Raw genomic sequence first — 9,531 nt, 5'->3', positions numbered from 1 at the left:
CAGCGCAGACCGCCCGCCCCGAACGACAGCGGGGCCTCCCGGAGCGCTCGGCCCGGCGGCGCCCGGCGGACGCCAGACCCCCGCCGGGACGCGGCCGGCGCCTGCAGCGGAGGGAAAGCCCCCGCCTTCCCCCGCGGCCGCACGCGGCCTGGACCTCGTGGCCGGCCGCCCCCGGGCCCGGCCCGCTCAGCGCCTCGGCCACGGTCCGGCCGGGCCCTACGCCGGAGGCGGGGAGGGGAGCGCGGGGGCGGCGTTGTCCTGACGACCCGACGCCGCCCGCCGGGCTCGCACTCGCGCCGGGGCCGCCACCTCTGGCGCCGCTGCGGCGCCGGCTGCCCTCGCCCTTCGGCGGCCGCCAGGAGCACGGCAGAGTCACGCAGCCCGCGAGGCCTCGAGCGCCCACCCTCCCGGGTAGCCCACGGGTGGGAACGGAGGACGGACGAGCAAGAGCCCCGCCCCAGGCAGCTGCCCGGAGCCCCGGGAGCCCAGCGAGGCCCTGGCCGGGGACTCCAGCAGACACGGCCCTTGCGCAGAGGCCGCCGCACCTCCGCACGGCCCCCTCTCCAGCCCCGGCCAGGCTCCCCCGCTGAGCGCCTGCATCCGCCCCCTCCCGGAGCTGGGTGGGGCTGACTTTGGAGCAGAAATGCCAGGCAGCAGGAACCCCTCCTAGTCCTGTCCCTGGTGTATAGGGGGAGGGGGCTGGCCAGAGGGTGTCCACCTGCTCAGCACAGGTGCCACTCAAGTAGCTCTCGCTGCGTGCCTGAGATGCCTGCTGGGCACTGCCCTTCCTGGGCACTGAGGACAGCCCCACAGACCACAGAGCCCCCGGTGTGAATCAGATCCCAGAATGTGGGGGAACACCCCGCACGGGGTGGGTGCACAGGGGACTGAATGTGGATGGTCCGGAAAGAGTGCTTGGAAGAGCTGACCCTTGAGCAGGCCTACGCCAGAGTGGCCCCACGGGAGGGTGCTGCAGGGGCAGAGGCAGGCCTCAGCAGTTTGGGCAGCACGAGTCTGTCAGCTGGCAGGGGCTGAGGCGGTGGGGGCCGGGGGCAGGTGGGATGGACAGAAGGGGACGCCTTGGAAAGACGGCAGCGGAGGGGCTTCCCGGTAACTCCCAGGTGTCAGCAGGAGGAGCAGTTTGGGGTGGGACGGGGGACACACCTGAGGACTTGCTAGGCTTTAGGGCTGGGTGGAGGGGGGTGGGAGTCCGAGGGGACCATAGATGAGCGTTGGGGGGCACAGAGGGCACCGGAGGGCCCAGTAGGTGCACCCCACAGCTGGTGGTTCCCTGGCCGGCAGTCAGTTGGAGAGGGGAGGAAAGCACTGAGAAGCGACTGCCCTGCCTCTGCCCCTCCGGTCCCTGCAGTGCACTGTGTATTTTTAAGTGAACTTGGAAGCCGTTTTAAAAAACCCATTATTCACTAGGTAGAATATTAAAAAGTCAGCAGACAGGGAGATTGTTTTGCAATTTAAATTGTGGCCTTTAGAAGGCCTCATCCCAGCAGCCCCAGTCCCACCCACCCGGTCACTACTGGCTTCCCCCACCACCACCCTTTTTGTTTCTGGAAGGTTGTGGGTGTTTCTAGAGTCCCTGATTAAAATGCGGATGTCCTTGGGGACCTCATCTGCCCCCGTGTCTGGGCCTGTCCCCTGCTCGCTGCTCTGAGTATCTCCCACAAGGGCCACCTGCTAATGCTGGTCAGTGAGGTGCAGCTAGACCTGGGAAGAACAGCCTGGACACCCTGGGACAATGTGCAGCTGCTGCTCTGAGTGACCACAGGCTGCTTGGTTGGGTCTGGAGAGGAGCTTCAGGACTTAGGAAAAACAGGGCCATGTAGGAAAGGAGACTCCTCCCTAGGCTTCTCTGGAACTGGTTCCTAGAGTCCAAAGGTGGGGATGGGCCTGATGCTTGGACCCAGGCTGCCTGTGGTAGGTCTCATGCCCATGGCAGTTGTTGCAAGGGAGGGGGCGGGATGAGGCCCTCGAGAATGAGGGTCTGGATGGGGCCATCTGATTTCATTAAGCAACCATTTACCATCTGCTGGCACCCATCGGTGGTGCCAGTGTAGAGTGGAGTGCAGCAGCAAGCACACTAGTCCTCCCTCCGAGGTGTCTGGCAGGGAGTCCAAGCTTCCCTGAGGCCAACCTGGGTGCACAGTCCTTGTAGCATCTTCTCAGGGAGGAGCCTTTGAGGCTCAGGGCAGTCTTCACATTGCAAACGCTGAGCCAGGGAGCCAGGACCTTCCTGCAGGCCATAGATCCTTGGGAGGCATTAGTTCTGTTCCAACCTGGAAGCCCTGGGGAGGGAAGTGTGGGCCTGTAGGACTGGTTCTCTTCTGTCTGACCATCCTGCAGGGGCTGGTCTGGAGCTTTCTCCCTGCCCCGTGGATTGTCAGGATGATTATAAGGCCACAGCCCATGAGGAAACATCTCAAAGGCCTGGCTGGGAACAGAACCTGCCAGAACTTCACTGGAGGTGGTGCAGATTGCTGCTCACGAGCATGGCCTCTGGGGCCAGACTGCTGGGGTCCTGCTATGTGACCCTGGGGAGACTGTCTCCTCCCTGTGCCTCAGTGTCCTCATCTATGAGGCTGGAAAAGCTGGAATAATGAAAATACCTACCAAATAGGCTTGTCCTGCAGATTAAATGAGTTAATATACATGAGGTTCTTAGCCTAGCACTAGTCCCCACAAGGACACTATAAGAATCAACTAACATTATCATTTCCACTGCCACCATCACTATCATCATCATCACCACCATCACCATCAACACCACATCACTGTCATCGTCACCACCACCACCATCACCACCACCACCATCACAATCATCCCCACCACCACCATCACCATCATCACCACCATCACCATCATCATTACCATCATCACCATCATCACCATCACCACCATCACCACTATCATTACCATCACCGTCACCACCATCATCACCATCACCATCATCACCACCACCACCATCACATCATCACCACCATCACCATCATCACCACCATCATCATCACCATCACCACTATCATCACCATCATCACCACCATCATCATCACCATCACCACCACCATCACCATCATCACCATCACTGTCACCACCACCACCACCATCACCATCACCACCATCATCACCACCACCATCATCACCGTCACCATCATCACCGTCACTGCCATCATCACCATCAGCATCATCACCGTCACCACCATCACCATCATCAGCAGCATCATCACCACCATCATCCCCATCATCACCACCACCATCACCATCACCATCATCACCACCGTCACCACCGTCATCACCACCACCATCATCACCACCATCACCATCATCACCACCACCACCATCACCACCACCACCATCATCACCACCATCATCACCATCATCACCATTATCACCATCACCACCATCACCATCATCACCACCACCATCACCATCACCATCATCACCACCATCACCACCATCACCATCATCATCACCATCATCATCATCATCACCACCATCATCCCCATCATCACCACCACCATCACCATCATCACCGTCACCACCGTCATCACCACCACCATCATCACCACCATCATCACCATTATCACCATCACCACCATCACCATCATCATCACCATCATCATCACCACCATCACCATCATCCCCATCATCACCACCATCATCCCCATCATCACCACCATCATCATCACGATCACCCTCATCACCATCACCATCATCCCCATCATCACCACCATCATCACCATCACCATCATCACCATCACCCTCATCACCATCAACACCATCATCCCCATCATCACCACCACCATCACCACCACCATCACCATCATCACCATCACCATCACCACCATCATCACCACCATCACTATCACCATCACCATCATCACCACCATCATCACCACCATCACCATCATCACCACCATCACCACCATCATCACCATCACCACCATCACCACCACCATCATCACCATCACCATCACAATCATCCCCACCACCATCATCACTGTCATCACCATCATCTCCACCATCATCCCCATCACCACCACCACCACCAACACCATCATGGTACTCCCCTCTAGCTGGGCCCGCGGTATCCCACCACTTCAGCCCTGGTGCCTTGCTCAGCGCCTAGATTGTAGCAGGCATTCAGACTTTTGTAGTACATGAAAGGAACATTCTGGAGACACACATCTTCTCTGACTGCTTTATGCAGCCTGAGCACAGAATGAGGTCTGAGGAGAAAAGGTGACCAAACTGAGTTTCTTGAAGTGTCTGCCCAGGGGTATTCTGGGAGGAAGCTGACCGGCCTGACCTTGCCAGGCAGGGGTCTCCTTTCCCACAACCCTGTCCCTGGACCATGCGGCCAGAGTCGCATCTTCTAACCATACAGTCATCAAAGCACCTGTACAATGGTAATCTCTTCGATGGTACCTCACCACCTCATTAGCTGTCTTTTGAGTGTGTGAGTTTCTTTTAACCTGACAGTTTTGTTAAACCTCATACTAGAAGGTGAGGCTTCTCTTTCCTGAAAACATCACGATATTTCACAATTAAACTAGTTTCGTTACCCACATCTGAGGACACTTAGGGAAAAACCTCTTAGCCTACATACAAGAGTACTTTGCAGCCCCAGCTTGCGCGGGCAGCCTCCTGCTCTCCAGCCGACCTTCTCCCCGCCTTGAGGGCAGGCACCTGGCAGGAGTCTCGATGGCCAGGTGGGCAGCAGCAGCAGCAGGAAAGGCCCTGTGCCCCTTCCCTGTGCAGACCCCCAGGGGCCTCCTGCAGACTCTCTTTCCCGTCTACCACAGCAGGGACTCCCTAAACCCTCCGCGGTGGGTGTGGCTCTGCGCCTGCCCATCTACAAAACCCAGGGGCTGCACAGAGGCACTGCTGGACTTTCCCAGGGGCTGGCTGGGCCCTGGAGGTGGCTGTGCTCCAGTCGCCCCTGCCACTATTGGAAACTAGCCCCATGCCCACTCGTGCTTCCCTTTCAACTGCACCAGGCTCCTCCACTGGAAGTGGAGACCCCACCTGCTTGGAGTGACCTCAGGGAGCTCGTGGTCACAGGGCTGGGAAGGCCCTTAGGGCTGCAAGACCAGGGCAGGGGTGGCAGCCCTTTGCTCCCGGAGTGAAGCAGCCTGAGTTGTTTCCTAATCGCTCTTTCCCACCCTGGGAGGAGCAGAGGCTGCTGGTTTCATGCTGGGGACGGGGTCTCCCAGTGAGCTCTGCTTCCCACAAGCCTCAGGCTGCCAGAGGCCATCGGCTCTGGTCAGCCAGAACATGTGCCTTTCTGAGCATGTCAGAAGTGCGGGCTTGCAGCATCTCCCGAGCCCAGGGAGGTCCTGCTCACTTCCACGCCTGCATCATCAGGCTGGCTGAACCAGGACAGCACCAACGGGGGAGGGGAGACAGGAGCCCCTGAGGCCTGTGGCCTGCCCTCACAGATCCAGTCCAGCTGTATCTGCTGGAAGCTGCTGAGGTGACAGGGGCATTCCCAAACCCAGATGGGGCCCTGTCCTTGGCCCCCCGTCCATGCCCTAGAGAGCCTGGCTGTGCTCCTCCCAACGGGCCAGAGCCTCCAAGGGCCAGGGCGTGGGTCTGCCTGGCATCAGCTGGACTCCACCTCTGCCCAATGTCCCAGGGCGCACGCCCAGGCTCCCACTGTATGGCCTTCTGAGACCTGGATGAAGCCACAGGGAGCCCACATGGCACTTGCCATGGGCGGGGCTGCCCCTCCCACCCCGATGCTCATTTCAGGTGCAGGACTGAGGAAGCCGGAACAACGGGCCAGGCTCCCCTGGTCAAGGCAGGGAGACTGACACTTTTGCAGAATGGTTTGTCAGCCTGAGGCGTCACCACAAGGTGTGTACCCCGTTTCCATGGCCCTGCGTGGCGGCTCTGCAGCAGCTCTGTGTGCCCGCTCCACGCCCTGACTCGAGGCGCCACCTGCAGGGGAACGCAGGTCATAGGAGGCAGGTCCCCTCATCTGATGCCTGCTGTGACAGCAGAGCCCCCTGCTGGCTCGGCCAACCGCTGTCGACATCTTCCAAGGATTGGCTCCTGCTTGCTGTCCCTAGGCTCCCCCGCAGCCAGCCCCTGCCACTCAGACCAACCCTGCCCTTCTGTAGCACAGTCCATATCCCCCGGGGGTCCCCAGCCTTGGCTCTGGGCGGGTGCCTCCCTTCTCCCTTCCCAAGACAAAAAAGGACTTCCCAAGTGGGCAAAAAAGGGGGAAGTCAGGAGGAGGAGCTTGATTGCAGCTACAGCAGGAGCAGAAATGACACAGCAGCCCAGTGGGGCCTGGGAGAGGCCACTCCACCCAGACCCCCATACCTACCAGGGAGAGAAACCACCTCCCCTCAAACACCCTGAATCCACAGGGGTGAGAGGTCACCTCCTCCAGACATCTCAAATCCACCGGGGAGAGGAGCCGTCCCCACCAAGACACCCCAATCTGCCAGGGAAAGAGGCCACCTCCCACCGACACCCAGAATTCAAGGAGGGCACAGGAACCAAGACAGGGCCCTGCTGGCTGCGGGGACTGTCAAGAAGGCCCTTGTCAGGGTGGGCTGTGTCCTGGGGCCACGGCACCGGGCGTCCTCCTCAGTGGCCCTGAGCATCTTCCAAGTCAGCTCCAGGCAGGTGGTCATCCCTGTGGCAGGTCCTCGAACCATGCCAAGCAGAAACTAGCCACCAGGCCCTCTCTGGTCCCCGAGGGCCAGGATGGGGTGCTGAGGGCTGAGCAAAAGCCGATGACCACGGGGAGGGCTTGAGGGCCCCACCATGTTTCAGTGGCCGTAGGGAAATGCGTGGGTGAGGGCAGCCTCCAGAAGACAGGTGCCCGCCTGGCTCTGCCTCCTGCCTCCGCCCCGCACTCCGGCTGCCGCCTGTGCCGGGAGGCCCCTCCTCTGCACACCCCAGAGGGGACGTCGCCTCTCCCAAGGCTCGTCCAGCAGCACCATCTTCACAGAAACTCCTTGACGCACAGGCCTTTTGTTCCACTTCAAAATCATGCACCAGGCTGTGCCGCGCCCTGCAGGTGACACGGGGCGCATGTCTCACCCCTCAAGAGTCATCACCAGAGAGCGTCAGAAACGGTGACTCGGGACGGCTTCGAGTGGAAGGTGGGCAAAGACTCACCAGGCCAGTGGACACGAACCAGCTCGGGGGCCCCAACAGGACCCACCAGACAAGAACCAGACAGGGAGCTCCCTTGTATGACAAGAGACCCACAGGGACAATGACACAGTAAACACCACAACCTCCAAATGGGCAGGGACAGTGGAAGGAGAGCCGCTGATGCGTGCAAAGTCTTTCAGTGCAAGGGCGGATGCAGGGACACACACACGCGACGTGGACATAGTCAAGTGGCGCTCACTGACACACGGGCCGACACCGTGAACACGGGAGGGACATGCCGACACGTGTTTAAAAGGCATTCTCCAATCAAAAACAAGTTGATTTAAAAAGTTGAGAAAAAATGCCTCCTATCCAGAAACAAAATTCTCCTCTACACCCAAAAGCCAAAAAGGAAGTGAAAACTCAATTGTAGAGCGTCACCACGACAACATGACCAACACCTTCCGGCTGCAGCACTGCTCGCAGGGACACTCGCCGCGACACTCGCTGCCTTCGATATGTGTGTCATGGACGAGAGAGGAGGAAGAGGAACTAGGCACTGACTTGGAGTTTTTAAGAAGCGGTAAAATCAACCTGAGAACGCATGAGCGAGGGCCGTGGCAGGAGGGCGGAGCCACCTAATGAGGAGTCACCAGGTTATTCCTAGAGCCTGTTCTTAGGAGAAGCGGTGAGCGGCGGGTAAGCCACGGGCAGGTCTCCAGAAAGGGGGCGACTGGGGGCCTGCGAGGACGGCCAGCGCCCTCCATGCCCGCCCCACTCACCCGCCCCTGCTGAGCCAGATGGGAGGTGGGGTGTGGGGGCCGCAGGCTCTGGGATCTTCGGGACCCCTCGAGAGAAACCGGGGTGCTCCCTCAAGGGCCGGGAGCGTCTGGGGAACAGCGTCGGGAAGACCAGGCCAGGACCTGGGGGGTGGGTTGTGGGCCTCACGTGATGGCCAGTCTTGCCCTCCCTCTGTCCCACAGAGAAGCAGGACATACCAGGAAACAGGGCCACAACACTACGTGCAGGTGCCTCGGGATGGGCTAGCGAGGGCCTGTGTCCGCAGCATCAGCCCAGAAGCGGGCAGGGGAGACCAGGGCCCCCTCCGTCGCTGGCAGCCAGACTCAACCCCAGTGAGCGAACTGACGGGGGCTCAAGGCAGAGTGTGCAAGATGAAGGGGAAATACCTCAAAACACTGAGCAAAAAGAAGGAAACGAAAAGCTAATGACTGGGGACAGAGGCAGCCTGACCTGTGAGCAAAAGGGGCTCCAGAACGACAGGAAGCAGCAGGTGGAGGCGCAGCCCCTGATGCTTTCCTGAGCAGGAGCAGGAGCTGGCCCCGCACCCTGATGAGCAGGCGGAGCTGACCAGAGACTCCCAGGACTCCAGGCTGGGGAGCAGACCCCGCTTCCCAACAGGAGGCGGTGCTCCCAAGCAAACAGCGCCCACCCCGGGCCTGGCCTGCGCGTGTCGGGGGCGGGAAGTTAGCACAGCCCAGCATCCACTCCAGAGACAACGGGACGGGACTCAGCACTTCCAGGTCCAGGCCAGAGCGCTGGGCAGACAGAGGGTTAGGAGCGGGGCAACACCTGAGGACCACGCACGTGTCAGCACGAGGTGGGTGACGGGATCTAGCGGAGCTCATGGGAACGTGTCACAGACGTGCTCTCTCAAGGCTTTAGAAACGGGGTGCCTGGAGGAGAAACTCAAGTAAGGGAGAAAAGAGAGCCCCAGAGACTGGCACAGCAAGGCACTGGGGCAGGAGGCAGGTTGTGGCCGAGTCTCCCGTGCCACAGTGGACCTGGGCTGGCCCCGTGACCCTTCGGGTGAGTATGGAGAAGCTGGTTCTGTGCTAGTGTATGGCCCAAGCCTGATGAGAGTCTGGAAGCTTCCGCCACACTTTCAGAGCCCCAAGCTGCCACAGGAGCCCAGGTACCCAGTGAGAGCGACCACATGGAGGGGCTGTGTGGAGGCAGCTGAGGCCCACAAGGCCACCTGGGCGCAGCAGCAGGCGTGTGAGGGAGCCCTGTGCACCTGTCAGCTCAGCCGGCCCCCAGACAGCCAGTGCCCCAGCAGACGCCATGTGCAACCGGAGGACCTCCCTGCTGAGTCCCAGGGACACAATGGGTTGGTTCTGTTTTAAGCCTCCAAGGGACCTGTCCACCTCTCCTGGTGACAGACGACTGACCGAGGTGGGGGGGGTCGAACATTCTAGAGGCCTCCTCTGAGGTGGGGAGAAGGGAAGAGTGGCAAGAGGAAGGGCTGGGGCTGTGGAAGCAGGAGAAAGAATGATATTTAATTTTCAAAAATTAATAGAGAAAATCAGCTTGATTATAAGAAGAGGAAATGGGCCTCTGTTAAGAATGGGAAAGTGCAGAGGAGCTCCAGATTAGCCGGGACGG

This window comes from Cynocephalus volans, chromosome 7 (assembly GCF_027409185.1).
Source record: "Cynocephalus volans isolate mCynVol1 chromosome 7, mCynVol1.pri, whole genome shotgun sequence".
NCBI classification, from domain to species: domain Eukaryota; kingdom Metazoa; phylum Chordata; class Mammalia; order Dermoptera; family Cynocephalidae; genus Cynocephalus; species Cynocephalus volans.
The sequence above is the reverse complement of the archived record's forward strand: the minus strand, read 5'-3'. Positions refer to the sequence as shown.